The following is an 18,621-nucleotide window of genomic DNA, read 5'->3' as shown; positions in this document are numbered from 1 at the left end:
GATAATAATAATAATGAGGAGCATGATGCCTTGTTTTAATAATAGAGACATTCTAGAACAGTTGGGTACAATTCAAAGTCCATCTACCATTGTCCTGTGTTATTATTTTAATCCTTTCTTCATTTCTTTCTTTTTTTTTTTTGGACAAAGGCACATACTTTATTCAAATTGCACTTTTTCCACTAATGTCCCTTTTTCTTATGTTTCAGGGTCCAGTCCAGAAAACTACAATACCATTTACTCATTTTGTCTTCTTACCCTCATCCAGTCCGTGATAATTTCTTACTGTTCCTCTTATTGCCAAAATTCCATTTTAAAAATTGAGATATAATTGACATACAACATATTAATTTAAGGTGTACAGTATAATGATTCCATATTTGTATATATTGAAAAATGATCACCACAATAAGTATAGTTAACATTTGTCACCATACATAATTAGACATTTTCTTTTCTTGTGATGAGAACTTTTAAGATCTACTCTGTTAGCAAGTTTCAAGTATGCAATACAGTGTTATTAACTATAGTTGCCATGCTGTGCATTATGTCCCCAGGACTTATAACTGGAAGTCTGTACCTGTTGACTCCCTTCACCCATTTCACATCCTTTATTTGTATTTCTCTGACTTATATCACTTAGTATAATGCTCTCCAGGTCCACTCATGTTGTCACAAAGGGAAAGATTTCATTCATTTTTATGGCTGAGTTATATTCCATTATATATACATACCACACATTCTTTATCCATTCATCTCTTGATGGGCACTTTGGTTGTTTCCATATGTTGGATATTGTAAATAATGTTACAATGAACATGGGGCTTACCTTCATTTCTAGTAACTTTCCAAAGGGCAGGAATCCCAAACCCTTCCCACCCAGGTACTCCTCTCTCTCTTAACAATTCATAGAACATATGTTATCTGAGGAGTCCTTTGATAAAGTAACAATTCCTTTTAAATTATAAATGTTTAATATTGATAAAGACTTTTTACAAACAGGGCTGACCTGAGATCACAAGGGAAGGTAGAACTTGAGGGCTTCTAGCGAGCCAGAGGCTCCTGGGTCACCATGTCTTGGAGAAGACAATGTATGGTAAGGATGACTACATCTAGAGATCCAGGGTATGGTAAGGGGCCTGCAGAAAGAGCAAGTTCTTTAGTGCTGTGGACTGAATTGTGTCCTCCTAAAATTCATATGTTGAAGCCCTCACCCCCCATGTGACTACATTTGGAGAGAAGGCATCTCTCTCTCCCTCACTCTCTCTTTCTCTCTCTCTCTCCCTCATTGACATGTGAGGACAAGTGAGAAGGCAGTCATCTACAAGCCAGAAGGAGAGCTCTCATTAGAAACTGAATTGGCTGGCATCTTCATCTTGGACTTCAAGCCTGAAGAACTCTAAGAAAATAAACTCCTGTTGTTTTAGCCACACAGTCTGTGGTATTTTGTGAGAGCAGCCTGAGCTGACCAACACAAGCAGCAAAGCTGCAGTTTGCTTCTGAAGTTTGACATGAAAGGATAATTTCCTAAGGACCTTCTTCTTATCAGTGCCTGGTCTCGAATGGCAACTAGCAGAATTGGGCCACATTTGCTTAGCCTTTCCCCAGATTCTTTCTCCTACTCTTCTTATTTAAGAAGACACAGCTCCATAGGCATATGCCCTTTTGGGCTGTAAAAGGGGAGCTTTCTCTCTCCATCTGTGTCCCTTCTCTCCCTCCTCCACTTCTCTACTCCTTTCCGTTACATTCAACCACCATACATTAAGCACATAGGAGAGGATGTGCCAGGGACATACTGATGCTTTGATGTATGGGTAACATGCCATGTTTGTAGAATGGCAAGGGAAAAATATGTGCTGAGGCTCTTCCCCAACAAATGCTAAACTACCCATACTTCCTAGCAGGAAGCCCAGGCCCATGCCGTGGTTTAAAACTCAGGAAGGACATCTGTGATGAGAGAGCTCAAAAAAGCAGATGTTTTTTGTTTTTTTGTTTTTTTTTTTTGAGTTGCTAGGAGACTAAGTTGATTATTTAGAAAAAAAATATAGCATCTATTTATATATGTAGAAATACTCAGTTATTTTAAAAATTGATCACTTCATGGCAGTGAGTATACACTATGCTCTGCTACTTGAATAAATAATTGAATTTGACATTTTTCTTGAGATTCCTGGTCTCTTCTCAGGCCCTCTGTTCATCTCATGCTCGGTCAGGGAATAGTCTGGGTGACAAAGAGCTGAATCATGAGAGAAATGTCAAAATCCTCATCTTTCTTTTAGTTTTTATGGTGATGGACATAAAGAAATCAAAGATGGCACTAAGTTCTTCTGTTTCCTCATAAATGTCAGGTCAGGGTCCAAATGACTTATTTTTAACAACACAAACTGCTGACCTGTCTCCAGAGAATCAGAGTTTTCATTGGAATTCTTAAGAGCGGTGTTGTGGGCAGCGGGAGGGAGAGAGGAAAGCCTGATGTCCTTGGCAGCTGAGTGACCACACCAATTTAGATTCTGGAGACCCTGGAGCAATTAGCAGATCACCATGCCATCTGCAGGTATTAATTGACTGGCCTGGCCACCTGCTGCTGGGGGTTGGCTTTGTTTGACAAGTGGCAGATGAGAATAGAAGGTCAAGCAGCAGTGAAGATGATTACTGGCCTCCCATTTAATGAGTGTCTACACTATGCCAGCCACTGCACCCTTATTTTGTCTAAGCTTTGTACCAAGATTTAGCATTACTGTAGCATTATATAGCAACACAGGCACTATTAACTTGCCCATTTGCAGATGAGAAGAACAGGCTCAAAAAGTGACTTGCCCAGGGCTTCCCTGGTGGCACAGTGGTTGAGAGTCCACCTGCCAATGCAGGGGACACGGGTTCGTGCCCCGGTCCGGGAAGATCCCATATGCCGTGGAGTGGCTGGGCCCGTGAGCCACGGCTGCTGAGCCTGTGCTCCGCAACGGGAGAGGCCACGACAGTGAGAGGCTCGCATACCACAACAATAAAAAAAAGTGACTTGCCCAAGGGTATATGCCCAAGGGAAATGAATCTGGGCTGACTGTGTTAGTCTGCATTTTTTTCTACTCTGTCAAATTGCCACTGTAAAGAAGATGAATAGCCTGTACTTTTTTTTTTTTTTTTTTGCCGTATGTGGGCCTCTCACTGTTGTGGCCTCTCCCATTGTGGAGCACAGGCTCCGGACGAGCAGGCTCAACGGCCATGGCTCACGGGCCCAGCCGCTCCACAGCACGTGGGATCCTCCCAGACCGGGGCACGAACCCGTATCCCCTGCATCGGCAGGCGGACTCTCAACCACTGCGCCACCAGGGAAGCCCGAATAGCCTGTACTTTAAGGGGGCCCCAAATTAACGGAAGTCCTGCTTTTCTTTTTCTTCAAAGTTGGCAGACCTAATGGAGAAAGACACTTTTATAAGTGCAAGAATATTTACAGACAATAGACAGGATTGCCAAGTTGCAGACTGTAAGGACACTAGTACTGGCAGAAAGAATAGAGGGTAATAGGATTAATAAAAACTCTTGCAAACCTAGGACGATACAAGCTTGGGGCCTTGGGGACTAAAGGTGATGTGATCACACCCACTAGGTTTAAATTCTATGAGGGCAGAGACTTAGTCTCATTTACTATTGTAAAATGGCACCAGATACATGGCAGATGTTCAAAAATTAATTATGAGATGAATGAAGTTTATATGGATATATAGAGATCTCCTGGCTGATTCTCCAGTCCCTTCCATACTATTTCATTTGCATGAGTACCATTTACTACCATGTACTGAACTAGTGCTCAGCCTTTCCATGCTAGTAGTCCATTTTGAAAGACTAGAATATTTGGCTGCACACTTGTAGGGATTAAATGTTTTAAAGCCACACTCATCAAGCTAATAATAACTAATAAACAATTGCTACTATAGGACAACAAAAACTCACAATGTTTGAATAAGAGTCCACAGTTTCTGGACAACTCATTTATTCACTGTGCAGATGTTCTTTGTTACACACTTTTCTGGTGGAGCTCATCTCCCATCACAGAGGCTAAAAAAGCCAGACACTTGCTTTCCCAGACTCTCTTGCAGCTAGGGCTTGACCATGTGATTTAGTGTGGGCAAATGGGATTTCAGGGACATGTAACTCTAAAAAAAAGGGGCCCATGGGAAATTCTTTGCTGCCCATTATCATGTCTATACCTTTGATGACTGGAACTATGGTAGCCATTCTGCATCTATGGGGATAGATGCTAAAGATTAAGTCAAAGGGCTTGGGTTTGAAGATGGAATGATGTAACTGAGCTTCTCGACCAATCTTTGAACCACCTTCCTCCAGACTTTTTGTTATGCAAGACAGTAAATGTTCTTATATATTGTTCCTTTTAGTTGGGTGTTATGTTATTAGCAGACAAAAGTATCCTTGAGTACCCTTACTGTTTGAATAGAACTACTTGTGCCCCAGTAACACTTTCTTATACACTTATGAAATAAATTTCTTACATTTTCTAGTAATATGTGATTTTTCTTTGGTGCAAGCTTGGCATTATTCCCTGCTCTACACAATATTGTCTTTCCACTCAGCTCAGTAATTTAACCCAGGAACATAGCTGTTAGAGTACTTATACGTAGTGCATCAAACATTCCTTCTATTTTTAAATTGAAGTATAGTTGATTTACAATATTGTGTTAATTTCAGGTGTACAGCAAAGCGATTCTGATATACATGTATGTATACATATATATTATTTTTCAGATTCTTTTCTGTTATAGGTTATTATAAGATATTGAATATAGTTTCCTGTACTATACGTCAAGTCCTTATTGTTTATCTATTTTATATATAGTAGTGTATATCTGTTAATCCCAAACTCCTAATTTATCCCTCCAACCCCTTTCCCCTTTGGTAACCGTAAGTTTGTTTTCTATGTCTGTGAGTCTGTTTCTGTTTGGTAAATAAGTTCATTTGTATCATTTTTTTAGATTCCATATATTATCACATATCCATATTATGTGATATCACATAATATTTGTCTTTGTTTGACTTCATTCACTTTTTTTTTACACCTTTATTGGAGTATAATTGCTTTATAATGTTGTGTTAGTTTCTGCTGTACAACAAAGTGAATCATTTATATGTACACATATATCCCCATACCCCCTCCCTCTTGAGCCTCCCTCCCACCCTCCCTATCCCACCCCTCTAGGTGGTCACAAAACATCGAGCTGATCTCTCTGTGTTATGCAGCGGCTTCCCACTAGCTATCTATTTTACATTTGGTAGTGTATATATGTCCATGCCACTCTGTCACTTTGTCCCAGCTTACCCTTCCCCCTCCCCATGTCCTTAAGTCCACTGTCTACATCTGTGTCTTTATTCCTGTTCTGCCCCTAGGTCCTTCAGAAACATTTAAAAAAAATTTTTTTTAGATTCCATACATATGTGTTAGCATATGATATTTGTTTTTCTCTTTCTGAATTACTTCACTCTGTATGACAGATTCTAGGTCCATCCACCTCACTACGAATAACTCTGGAGAGGGTGTGGAGAAAAGGGAACCCTCCTACACTGTTGTTTGGAATGTAAATTGGTCCAGCCACTATGGAGAACAGTATGGAAGTTCCTTAAAAAACTAAAAATAAAACTACCATATGACGCAGCAATTCCACTGCTGGGCATATACCCTGAGAAAACCATAATTCAAAAAGAGTCATGTACCGCAGTGTTCACTGCAGCACTATTTACAATAGCCAGGACATGGAAGCAACCTAAATGTCCATCGACAGATGAATGGATAAAGAAGATGTGGCACATATATACAATGGAATATTACTCAGCTATAGTTTTAGTTTTTTAAGGAACTTCCATTCTGTTCTCCATAGTGGCTGGATCAATTTACATTCCCACCAACAGTGCAGGAGGGCTCCCTTTTCTCCACGCCCTCTCCAGCATTTATTGTTTGTAGATTTTTTTGATGATGGCCATTCTGACCTGTATGAGGTGATACCTCATTGTGGTTTTGATTTGCACTTCTCTAATGATTAGTGATGTTGAGCATCTTTTCATGTGCTTGTTGTGACTTACATCACTTGTAAACATTGCTCACAATTTGACAGGGTACCTGTGAAGTGCTTGGGGTCTATCAGTGTGTCATGGCTGATTGAGAGCACAGCTGTGTTGAAATGCTCTGCTTCTGTGCCTTCTCTTCTATAGATTGTATTTTCCTAGTGGGCTGGAAGATAAGTTATTGATCATTACATCCCCAGGGCTTAGCCAGGTACATACTGTATAACCCTAATAATGATCAAGACACATTGAGTACTTCTTTTGTGTTGGGCATGTTTTTAATTATTTTAGAGGTATTAACCCATATAAGTTTAAAATATCTGAAGAGGTGGTGACTCTGGATGTGAACCAGGCAGGATGGCTCAGAGCCCATTATATTCCACCTCTCACTAATAAAAGCTTCCAAATAAATGTTAGCTGAATTGAACAGAACTGAAATGGCTCCTTGATAGCATGCTCTCCATGTCATAGGCACTCAGCAAATATTTGCTGAGTGCAGTCCAGCTCCTACTAAATTACTCACAATAAACCAGGGAAGAGTCTCTGGAGAGGCTGTGCTTTGAGCAAGGCTTTGAAGGAGACAGCTGCTCATGGGCACACTAGAGCCATGTCCCCTGAGGTCACCTGCTCAGGTTCAGCCCAGGCCCTGACTCAGCAGATGATATCTGTGTGGGAGGCCAAGGGGAGTAAGAGGTTACCTTAGACTAATACCTATTGGAAAAGAATCTCTTTGGCAAATCCAAACTCCCTGCTGGCAGACTGAGCAGAGGGCTGGAAGAACTAGATGGTTCTCCCTGTTGTTTAGGGTTGGGGTTTCCCTGAAGTCAAAGGAACTCTGCTCTCATCTTTTCTGCCCATGCCTGAAAGCTGGGAGAGAGCTATGGGTGAAGGAGGGGACTAGGAGAGGTTCTCTCCTAGGGTACCCCACTCATAGCATCAACAAGGGGTTGTCCATTCAAGATAGAGCAATGCAGGGGTGCAGCTAAGGATGGAGAAGGAGTTAGCTCATCATATTATATTTAAAGACACTTATCAAATGCCATATATAGATGCTGTCTTTTAGGAGTTTATAATATGGTGTATATGATGATACAAGGAGGATATGTATTTAAAAACACCTATAGGTAATATATATGTATATATATGTGCATATATATAGTTGAGGAGGATTTGTTAGACAAGGGGGTACCCACAATAGTAGGTGGTTGACTGAGCTGGAGAAAACCTGTGGTCACTATGACAATGATATTTGTACTCCCCTTGCTCATGCCTGACCTATAGAAGTTGTCCTGTTGAATCTCATTTCTTTCCTTGGAGGATGGGAGTATACCAGCTGTCATATTGGACAAGCCAATGGCATGCCTCTTCCATGGTTTGAGCATGGGCATGAGTAAGTCCCCAAAGGGGGGTTCCTCCTCTCACTCCCTCTCCATTTATCATGACCTCCTTAGTCCCAAACAGCTGTGCTAGGCTTTCCATTTTATATGTTGCTGGAATGATTTAACACCTCTGAAATATGTGACAGTGGATTTAGCTGTAGGCAATACCATCTGAGCCAATAATTGACTGTACTTATAGCATTTGAGTGGTTCGAGCTGTTTTCCCAGGACCTGTGGGACATTTCTATTTCCAGGACTCAGCCCAGTCCACCTGCCCACAGGGACTGTGTGGGCACAGGTGATTCCAGGTGCTGACCAGCAGCCCTACTTGTGGTCTTCCCTGCAGGGCTATTGTTTCCCTACCATGTGACCACAGCCTCTTGCTGTCTAGAGCTGATAACAGGACCATAAATCTCCCTTCAGGCTGCAACTTGACACCTGAAACCTCAGCTCAGGCTTGATGTGAAAAAACAAGATAAGACATCATAACGGGGTATTTTCAAGTTATCCAAGGAGGTACAGGGAAATCTTGGTAGGTTACAGGCAGTGATAGCATTCCTCCAGGCTCTGTCTACCCTGCCAGGTAAATCCCCATAAGTGAGATGAATGGCATTACCAATTGATAGCATCTACCTGCTGGTTTTTCATCAACTTTCTAAACTTGTCAGCAGTTCTGTGGCTGCTGCTCCTTGAAATAATATCAGAGGAGAAAATGTTTGGGATTGTGCTGGCCCTGCAGAGAGCGGGAGAGTGGATGGGTTACCACTACCTATAAGCTGGAGTCCAAATGTCTTGATCTAGCTTTCAAGGTTCCCCACAATCTGGTCCTTTCCTTCCACATTCAGAGCAAGAATTCTGGCAGTGAGGGTTCTCCATAAATGATGTTTGCTACCTCTGGTGGCTGAGCTGTTCAGGTAGAGGCTAGTTGGTCACTTTTCAGGATGTCATTAGGAATTAATGCATAAGAAGGGGATGCTGCACTTGACAACTTGTTTTTTTCTTCTTCTACTACTGAGTTTATTTTTTTAATTTTTAAAAAATTTTTATTTTATGTTGGAGCATAGTTGATTAACAATGTTGTGTTAGTTTCAGGTGTACAGCAAAGAGATTCATTTATATATAACATGTACCTATTCCTTTTCAAATTCTTTTCCCATTTAGGTTGTTACATAATATTGAGCAGAGTTCCCTGTGCTATATAGTAGGTCTTTGTTGGTTATCTATTTTATTCATAGCAGTGTGTACATGTCAGTCCCAAACTCCCAATCTATCCCTCCCCCCAACCCTTCCCCGCTGTTAACTATAGCACTTGACAATTTGTAAGAGACATTTTCATTACGAGATTTTATGGCTTAATCCTATAGCCGTATAAAGCTTTAGGCGTAAGTAAACGTTTCTCAGCTGGAGTTCAGTAAGCAAATTCAGTCCTAATGTATAGTGCATCCTTTGTATGTAACGACTTAACTTCTTTCCTATACATCTAGAATGGTACTAATTATGTACTATCCTTGGGAGAGAAAAAGAGTCATTCAAAACATTTTCTGTGTTCTGTGGTTCAGAGGAGGAACCCTGTTTGAGAATGTCATGGTCTTTAAGGGAAAAGGCAAAGTTTTATCTAAATGAAAGAATTAGTACCAAGGATAGAACTGCTTGTAAAGGCCCACCTACATGGGATGGCTGGAGAGAGAGGGAAAGAATAAAACTATTTTTACGCTATAGATTGTCTCATTCTCTGAAAGACAAATATACATATGCATAGTTGTATAGCATGGTAGCATTTGGTGATGTTGTCCAATGATCAAGTATGGCCAATAGGATGGTCCTCCTATGAACTTGATAACTGGTGAAGTTGGTCAGATATAAATGTCCCAGCAAAGTTCAGTAAACTGACTCCAGGTCATGCCATCTTCTCGTGTTAATACTATTTATTCCCCACTACTGGCCTAGTCCATCATGACAAATGGTATGATGACCTTCAGAGAGGGAAACCGATGGTGGGCCTCCCAGCAGGGCTGCACCTTGATGTCATTTTGATGTCTTCATCTCAATTAGGCTAAGCCCACAAAAAATAGTGTCAAAGGGGAGCACAGCCAGAATGCTCTGGGAGATCATGATAAACACTCCTGATGCTTTGCAGCTGGGCCCATCATCTGTGCATTTCACAATAAAATTTTATGATGCATCCAGACACCCAGCTGCTTGTATTCATGGGGACAGCATATCCTCTGCTATACCATTCAGATCTGCCCCGCCTGGGACTCATTTCCCTTTTCCCCTAACTTCTTTCAAATGACAATGAAGCTCCATTATCACACTGCTCCTGGGACAGAATTTAAGGAATGTCAGATCCAGAAAAATATTCTTTAGAGGCAACTTCATTTTATTGGACATAGAGAAATGATTCCATGGTACCCAGTAAGCTGTAGGGCTATTTGGAACTCTGGGAAGCATTTTAGAAAAGGGCCACTCATCCCTGTGTTAATTACAAAACCCTAATCCACTTGGAGTGAACAGAGTCCCCTAATTTCTTGTGTAGTATAGCATAGTGCTTAAGAAAGTGGGCTTAGAAGTAAGACAGACCTGGTTTTTTAAAAATATTTTATTATTATTTTTTATACAGCAGGTTCTTATTAGTTATCTATTTAATACATATTAGTGTATATATGTAAATCCCAATCTCTCAGTTCATGCCCCCCCTGCCCCCCACTTTCCCCCCTTGGTGTCCATATGTTTGTTCTCTATGTCTGTGTCTCTATTTCTGCCTTGCAAACCGGTTCATCAGTACCATTTTTCTAGATTCCACATATATGCGTTAATGTAGGATATTTGTTTTTCTCTTTCTGATTTACTTCACTCTGTATGACAGTCTCTAGGTCCATGCACGTCTCTACAAATGACTCAAATTTGTTCCTTTTTTATAGCTGAGTAATATTCCACTGTATATATGTACCACTTCTTCTTTATCCATTTGTCTGTCGATGGGCATTTAAGTGGCTTCAATGACCTGGGTATTGTAAATAGTGCTGCAAGGAACACTGGGGTGAATGTGTCTTTTTGAAATATGGTTTTCTCTGGGTATATGCCCAGCAGTGGGTTGGCTGGGTCATATGGTAATTCTATTTTTAGTTTTTTAAGGAACCTCCATACTGTTCTCCATAGTGGCTGTATCAACTTACATTCCCATCAACAGTGCAAGAGGGTTCCCTTTTCTCCACACCCTCTCCAGCATTTGTTGTTTGTAGATTTTCTGATGATGCCCATTCTAACTGGTGTGAGGTGATACCTCATTGTAGTTTTGATATGCATTTCTCTAATAATTAGTGATGTTGAGCAGTTTTTCATGTGCTTCTTGGCCATCTGTATGTCTTCTTTGGAGAAATGTCTATTTAGGTCTTCTGCCTATTTTTGGATTGGGTTGTTTGTTTTTTTAATATTGAGCTGCATGAGCTGTTTATATATTTTGGAGATTAATCCTTTGCCCATTGATTTATTGGCAAATACTTTCTCCCATTCTGAGGGTTGTCTTTTCATCTTGTTTATAGTTTCCTTTGCTGTGCAAAAGCTTTTAAGTTTCATTAGGTCCCATTTGTCTATTTTTGTTTTTATTTCCATTACTCTAAGAGGTGGGTCAAAAAAGATCTTGCTATGTTTTATGTCAGAGAGTGTTCTTCCTATGTTTCCCTCTAAGAGTTTTATAGTGTCTGGTCTTATATTTAGGTCTCTAATCCACTTTGAGTTTATTTTTGTGTATGGTGTTAGGGAGTGTTCTAATTTCATTCTTTTACATGTAGCTGTCCAGTTATCCCAGCACCACTCATTGATGAGACTGTCTTTTCTCCATTGTATATCCTTGCCTCCTTTGTCATAGATTAGTTAACCATAGGTGTATGGGTTTATCTCTGGGCTTTCTATCCTGTTCCATTGATCTATATTTCTGTTTTTGTGCCAGCACCATATTGTCTTGATTACTGTAGCTTTGCAGTATAGTCTGGAGTCATGGAGTCTGATTCTGATTCCTCCAGCTCTATTTTTTTTCCCTCAAGATTGTTTTGGCTATTCGGGGTCTTTTGTGTCTCCAAACAAATTAAAATTTTTTTTGTTCTAGTTCTGTGAAAAATGCCATTGGTAATTTGATAAGGATTGCATTGAATCTGTAGATTGCTTTGGGTAGCATAGGCATTTTCACAATATTGATTCTTCCAATCCAAGAACATGGTATATCTCTCCATCTGTTTGTGTCATCTTTGATTTCTTTCAAGAGTGTCTGATAGTTTTGAGTACCAGTCTTTACCTCCTTAAGTAGGTTTATTCCTAGGTATTTATTTCTTTTTGTTGCAATGGTGAATGGGATTGTTCCTTAATTTCTCTTTCTGATCTTTCATTGTTAGTGTATAGGAATGCAAGAGATTTCTGTACACTAATTTTTTATCCTGCAACTTTATCAAACATTAATTAGCTGTCGTAGTTTTCTGGTGGCATCTTTAGGATTATCTATGTATAGTATCATGTCATCTGCAAACAGTGACAGTTTTCCTTCTTCTTTTCCAATTTGGATTCCTTTTATTTCTTTTTCTTTTCTGATTGCCATGGTTAGGACTTCCAGAACTATGTTGAATAATATTGGTGAGAGTGGACATCCCTGCCTTGGTCCTGATCTTAGAGGAAATGCTTTCAGTTTTTCACACTTGAGAATGATATTTGCTGTGGTTTTGTCATATATGGTCTTTATTATGTTGAGATAGGTTCCCTCTATGCCCACTTTCTGGAGAGTTTTTATCATAAATGGTGTTGAATATTGTCAAAAGCTTTTTCTGCATCTGTTGAGATGATCATATGGTTTTTCTTCTTCAGTTTGTTAATATGATGTATCACATTGATTGATTTGCATATACTGAAGAATCCCTGCATCCCTGGGATAAATCCCACTCAATCATGGTGTATGATCCTTTTAATGTGTTGGTGAATTCTGTTTGCTAGTATTTTGTTGAGGATTTTTCCGTCTATATTCATCAGTGATATCAGTGTGTAATTTTCTTTTTTTGTAGTATCTTTGTCTGGTTCTGGTATCAGGGTGATGGTGGTCTTGTAGAATGAGTTTGGAAGTGTTCCATCCTCTGCTAATTTTTTGAAGAGTTTGAGAATTAGCTCTTCTCTAAATGTTTGATAGAATTCATCTGTGAAGCCACCTGGTCCTGGACTTTTGTTTGTTGGAAAATTTTTAACCACAGTTTCAATTTCATTACTTGTGATTGGTGAGTTCATATTTTCTGTTTCTTCCTGGTTCAGTCTCGGAAGGTTACACCTTTCTATGAACTTGTCCATTTCTTCCAGGTTGTCCATTTTATTGGCATAGAGTTGTTGTAGTAGTCTCTTATGATGCTTTGTATTTCTGCGATGTCTGTTGTAACTTCTCCGTTTTCATTTCTAATTTTACTGATTTGAGTCCTCTCCCTTTTTTCTTGATGAGTCTGGCTAAAGGTTTATCAATTTTGTTTATCTTCTCAAAGAACTAGCTTTTAGTTTTATTGATCTTTGCTACTGTTTTCTTTGTTTCTATTTCATTTATTTCTGCTCTGATCTTTATGATTTCTTTCCTTCTACTAACTTTGGGTTTTGTTTGTTCTTCTTTCTCTAGTTCCTTTAGGTGAAAGCTTCGATTGTTTATTTGAGATTTTTCTTGTTTCTTGAGGTAGGATTGTATTGATATGAACTTCCTTGTTAGAACTGCTTTTGCTGCATCCCATAGGTTTTGGATCATAGTGTTTTCATTGTCATTTGCTTCTAGGTATTTTAAAAAAATTTTCTCTTTGATTTCTTCAGTGATCTCTTGGTCATTTAGTAATGTATTGTTTAGCTTCCATGTGTTTGTGTTTTTTACATTTTTTCCCTTTAAGTAATTTCTAATCTCATAGTGTTGTTGTCAGAAAAGATGCTTGGTATAATTTCAATTTTCTTAAATTTACCAAGGCTTGACTTGTGACCCAAGATGTGATCTATCCTGGAGAATGTCCCATGTGCACTTGAGAAGAAAGTTCAATCTGCTGTTTTTGGATGGAATGTTCTATAAATATCAATTAAATCTATCTGGTCTATTGTGTTATTTAAAGCTTCTGTTTCCTTATCAATTTTCTGTCTGGATGATCTGTCCATTCGTCCAAGTGAGTTGTTAAAGTCCCCCACTATTATTGTGTTACTGTCGATTTCCTCTTTTATAGCTGTTAGCATTTGCCTTATGTATTGAGGTGCTCCTATGGGTGCATATATTTATAATTGTTATACCTTCTTCTTGGATTGATCTCCTGATCATTATGTAGTGTCCTTCCTTGTCTCTTGTAACATTCTTTATTTTAAAGTCTATTTTATTTGATATGAGTATTGCTACTCCAGCTTTCTTTTGATTTTCATTTGCATGGAATATCTTTATCCATCCCCTCACTTTCAGTCTGTATGTGTCCCTAGGTCTGAAGTGGGTCTCTTGTAGACAGCATATATATGGGTCTTGTTTTTGTATCCATTCCGTGAACCTGTGTCTTTTGGTTGGAGCATTTAATCCATTCACATTTAAGGTAATTATCAATATGTATGTTCCTATTACCATTTTCTTAATTGTTTTAGGTTTGCTTTTGTAGGTCCTTTGCTTCTCTTGTGTTTCCCACTTAGTTTCTTTAGCATTTGTTGTAGAGCTGGTTTTATGGTGCTGAATTCTCTTAGCTTTTGATTGTCTGTAAAGCTTTTGATTTCTCTGTTGAATCTGAATGAGATCCTTGCCGGGTAGAGTAATCTTTGTTGTAGGTTCTTCCCTTTCATCACTTTAAATATATCATGCCACTCCCTTCTGGCTTGTAGAGTTTCTGCTGAGAAATCAGGTGTTAACGTTATTGGAATTCCCTTGTACATTATTTGTTGTTTTCCCCTTGTTGCTTTTAGTGATTTTTCTTTGTCTTTAATTTTTGTCAATTTGATTACTATGTGTCTCGGCATGTTTCTCCTTGGGTTTATCTTTCCTGGGACTCTCTGTGCTTCCTGGACTTGGGTGGCTATTTCCTTTACCACGTTAGGGATGTTTTCGACTATAATCTCTTCAAATATTTTCTCGGGTCCTTTCTCTCTCTCTTCTCCTTCTGGGACCCCAGTAATGTGAATGTTGGTGCATTTATCTCATCTCAGATGTCTCTTAGGCTGTCTTCATTTCTTTTCATTCTTTTTTCTTTATGCTGTTCTGCAGCAGTGAATTCCACCATTCTGTCTTCCAGGTCACTTATCTGTTCTTCTGCCTCAGTTATTCTGCTATTGATTCCTTCTAGTGTATTTTTCATTTCAGTTATTTTATTGTTCATCACTGTTTGTTTGTTCTTTAATTCTTCTAGGTTTTTGTTAAACATTTCTTACATCTTCTCTATCTTTGTCTCCATTCTTTTCCCGAGGTTCTGGATCATCTTTACTGTCATTATTCTGAATTCTTTTTCTGGAAGGTTGCCTATCTCCACTTCATTTAGTTGTTTTTCTGGGGTTTTATTTGTTCCTTCATCTGGTACATAGTTTTCTGCCTTTTCATTTTGTCTATCTTTCTGTGAATGTGGTTTTCGTTCCACAGGCTGCAGGATTGAAGTTCTTCTTGCTCCTTCTGTCTGCCAAGACAGACCTGGCTTTATAGCTCAGCTCGCTACTTATTCTGAACTTGGTTTCCTCACTTGTAGAATGGGAATACCTACACACACCTGCAGATTTAAGATAATTGACTGAGAAGACTAATGTAAAGCACTTAGCACAGATGCAGGCACACACTAATGTTTGGTAGAGTGTGGTTGCTGTTATTATGTATTGGGTGATTATACTGCATTCTAGGAATTACACACTAAAGATTTTCTAGTCTATCTTTCCACCTAATACATAGAATCCCTTCCCAGTGAAGAATTCTCAAAATGAACGATTTATATTTTTATATTGAGACCATCACTGTGACATTAATTAAATTATGCCTTTCTGTCCATATAAAGGGACAATCCTGCCCCATATCAATACACCAATTCTAAGAGTTGCTGTTTTCTGGTAGTTCCATCTAATAGCCTTCCTTCCTTTGTGGAGGTAGATGTTGAGTTTTTCCTTCCCTCCCTTTTTAAATTTAATTTTTAATTTTGCAAGTTATTTTCTCCTTGTAAAAATTAAAATATTACACATTAGACTATAATCTCTCTTGACCAGTATGCTTAGTTTTCCTGCTCCTCTCTCTTCTTCTCTGCCCTCAACTCCAAGGTAACCACTATTATTATACAATTGTCCTTCACCAATTGCAAAAGATAAATTCTTGAAACCCAAATGGTATGAAAATCGAAGAATATGAAATCTTATTTAAAAAACAGTGTTCAGAGACAGAAATTCCCAAAGAACCTAAAGAAATACTTTCCTATGTAAATCAAATATACTTCTATATAAAAAAGTAAAAAGAAAAGAAACAAAATTACCTATATATTTTCATATTTAACAAAACACAAAAACAGCAAAGTAAATAAACTATTTAATTTTTTAATATTTCAAAATAATCATTAGTACAGCAAAATTAAATATTTTCCTTTCTCACTAGGCCATGGTTTCTCAACCTCAGCATTTGGGGCCAGTTAATTCTTATTTGTGTGGAGTTGTCCTACGCAATGTAGGATGTTTAGCAACATCCCTGGCCTCCACCCACAAGTAATACTAGTCTCAGTCATGGCAACCAAAATGTCTCCAGACTTCCCAAATGTCCCTGGTTGAGAATCACTTGCCAGATCCTTTGCTCAATGATTCTTTTTCAAGATTTCAAAGAGTTGCTTGTAGGTTCATTTTGCTTTGCCCTGGATAATTCACACAACAAGAGGCACCTATACTGTACCAAGTCCCAACCCTTGGATTGGGTTGTTTTTTTTTTTGATATTGAGCTGCATGAGCTGCTTGTAAACTTTGGAGATTAATCCTTTGTCAGTCGCTTCATTTGCAAATATTTTCTCCCATTCTGAGGGTTGTCTTTTGGTCTTGTTTATGGTTTCCTTTGCTGTGCAAAAGCTTTTAAGTTTCATTAGGTCCCATTTGTTTATTTTTGTTTTTATTTCCATTTCTCTAGGAGATGGGTCAAAAAGGATCTTGCTGTGATTTATGTCATAGAGTGTACTGCTTATGTTTTCCTCTAAGAGTTTGATAGTTTCTGGCCTTACATTTAGGTCTTTAATCCATTTTGAGTTTATTTTTGTGTATGGTGTTAGGGAGTGTCCTAATTTCATTCTTTTACATGTAGCTGTCCAGTTTTCCCAGCACCACTTATTGAAGAGGCTGTCTTTTCTCCATTGTATATTCTTGCCTCGTTTATCAAAGATAAGGTGACCATATTTGTGTGGGTTTATCTCTGGGCTTTCTATCCTGTTCCATTGATCTATATTTCTTCTGTTTTTGTGCCAGTACCATAGTGTCTTGATTACTGTAGCTTTGTAGTATAATCTGAAGTCAGGGAGCCTGATTCCTCCAGCTCCATTTTTCTTTCTGAAGATTGCTTTGGCTATTCTGGGTCTTTTGTGTTTCCATACAAATTGTGACATTTTGGTGCTTTGTGACCACCTAGAGGGGTGGGAGGGAGGGAGACGCAAGAGGGAAGAAATATGGGGATATATGTATATGTATAACTGATTCACTTTGTTATAAAGCAGAAACTAACACTCCACTGTAAAGCAATTATACTCCAGTAGAGATGTTAAAAAAAAAAATGGTACTTCCTAAGATTGCATCTGTATCTGTCATAATGGTTCTTTTCTGTTCCCAAAACCAAGTCTAACTTTTTCTAATTATGCCCACTTTGAGTGACTCACAATTCTGAGCTTTTCATAATTTCAGTAAGACATGCAAAAACAAACTTAGACATATTAGAACTTTGGGGAAAGGAATTATTGCTAAGAGGAGGTTTTGACCCCATGTTCTACTTTGGATCCAAAATTTATATCTGCCAAAGTTGGCATGACTATCCATGCTGTCCCTATGGACACAGGGACTTTCCTTGGCTCTGTTGTCCTTTGGCTGCCCTGTGCAGTGCCTGGTCACTCTTGGTATTGGCAGGAGAATCCCTAGGTTACCTGTTCTGACCTAGGAGGGGTTACAACTCTTTCAGCAGAGCTTACATCTCTAGCAATGATGTAATAGCACAGGAAATTTCCCTCAAAAGGCAACTCTGGGGCCCCTGTGGATATTACCCCAGCCAGAAATGCCCTTTGGGTCTTTTCATGCCTGAAAGAGCCATGATAGCCCCCACACCACCTTTGCAACATCTTTTCTAGACTCTGAGTGATATGGTGTCATGGACTATTTTGCTGATAGGAGGATTGAATCTCCTCCTAATCTAGCTACGTCCCTCTCCAAGGCTCAGTGCATCACTGGGTCACAGACTGACAAGGAATCAGCCCCAACACATTCTCAGAAACACTGGATAGAAATATTCACATCATTCAGGCCCTCAGGAACAGGGGACACTGACCTCCCGCATCCCAGGAGAAGAACTTCTCTTATCCATTAGTACCTGTAACGTTGCACTGCATCAGCTTGACACCACCATGCCCTTCCTTCCCCGTCAGAACATATGTTCTGTGAGAGCTGGAGTGTATGTTGTTCACATTTGATTTGCCAGTACTAATCACAGTGCCTGGAACAGAGAAAGTGCTCAGTAAGTACTTAATGAGTAGAATCATAGTTTCAAGAATATCTGAATTTGACAGTCCCTGAGTTGCTGCCAGGAGAACAAGGCAAAGGGATGTAAGAGCTCTGAATACTTGCTCCAGATGGGAGGCTTAACCTAATGGGTTTCCCATCCCGGTTAAACCTAAAAAATATTTCTGTGACTTCACATTTGTGTTCTGGTCCTGTTTTCTGTTTTGTCTAATCATGGATCAATGAAGGTCAGGAACGCTGGTTTCTCTCCATACTTCCTTCAAGGCCTCTCAGAGCTCCCAGGCACTGCTGGAGCCCAGGCGAGCACCAACATCCCATGGTATTCCAGGTCACATATGCACCCCACCATCTTCACCTGCCAAGTCACCAAAACATGACTGCAAAACCTGAGGATGCTGTGGGTTCAGACAGGGGGAGCTGAGGAAGGATTTTATGTATTGTATCCTTACTCTTGCCACAGTCAGCCAAAAACAGCTTCAATTGTCAGCCA

Source organism: Lipotes vexillifer, unplaced genomic scaffold (genome assembly GCF_000442215.2).
Source record: "Lipotes vexillifer unplaced genomic scaffold, Lipotes_vexillifer_v1.1 scaffold33, whole genome shotgun sequence".
NCBI classification, from domain to species: domain Eukaryota; kingdom Metazoa; phylum Chordata; class Mammalia; order Artiodactyla; family Lipotidae; genus Lipotes; species Lipotes vexillifer.
This window is presented reverse-complemented; position numbering follows the sequence as displayed.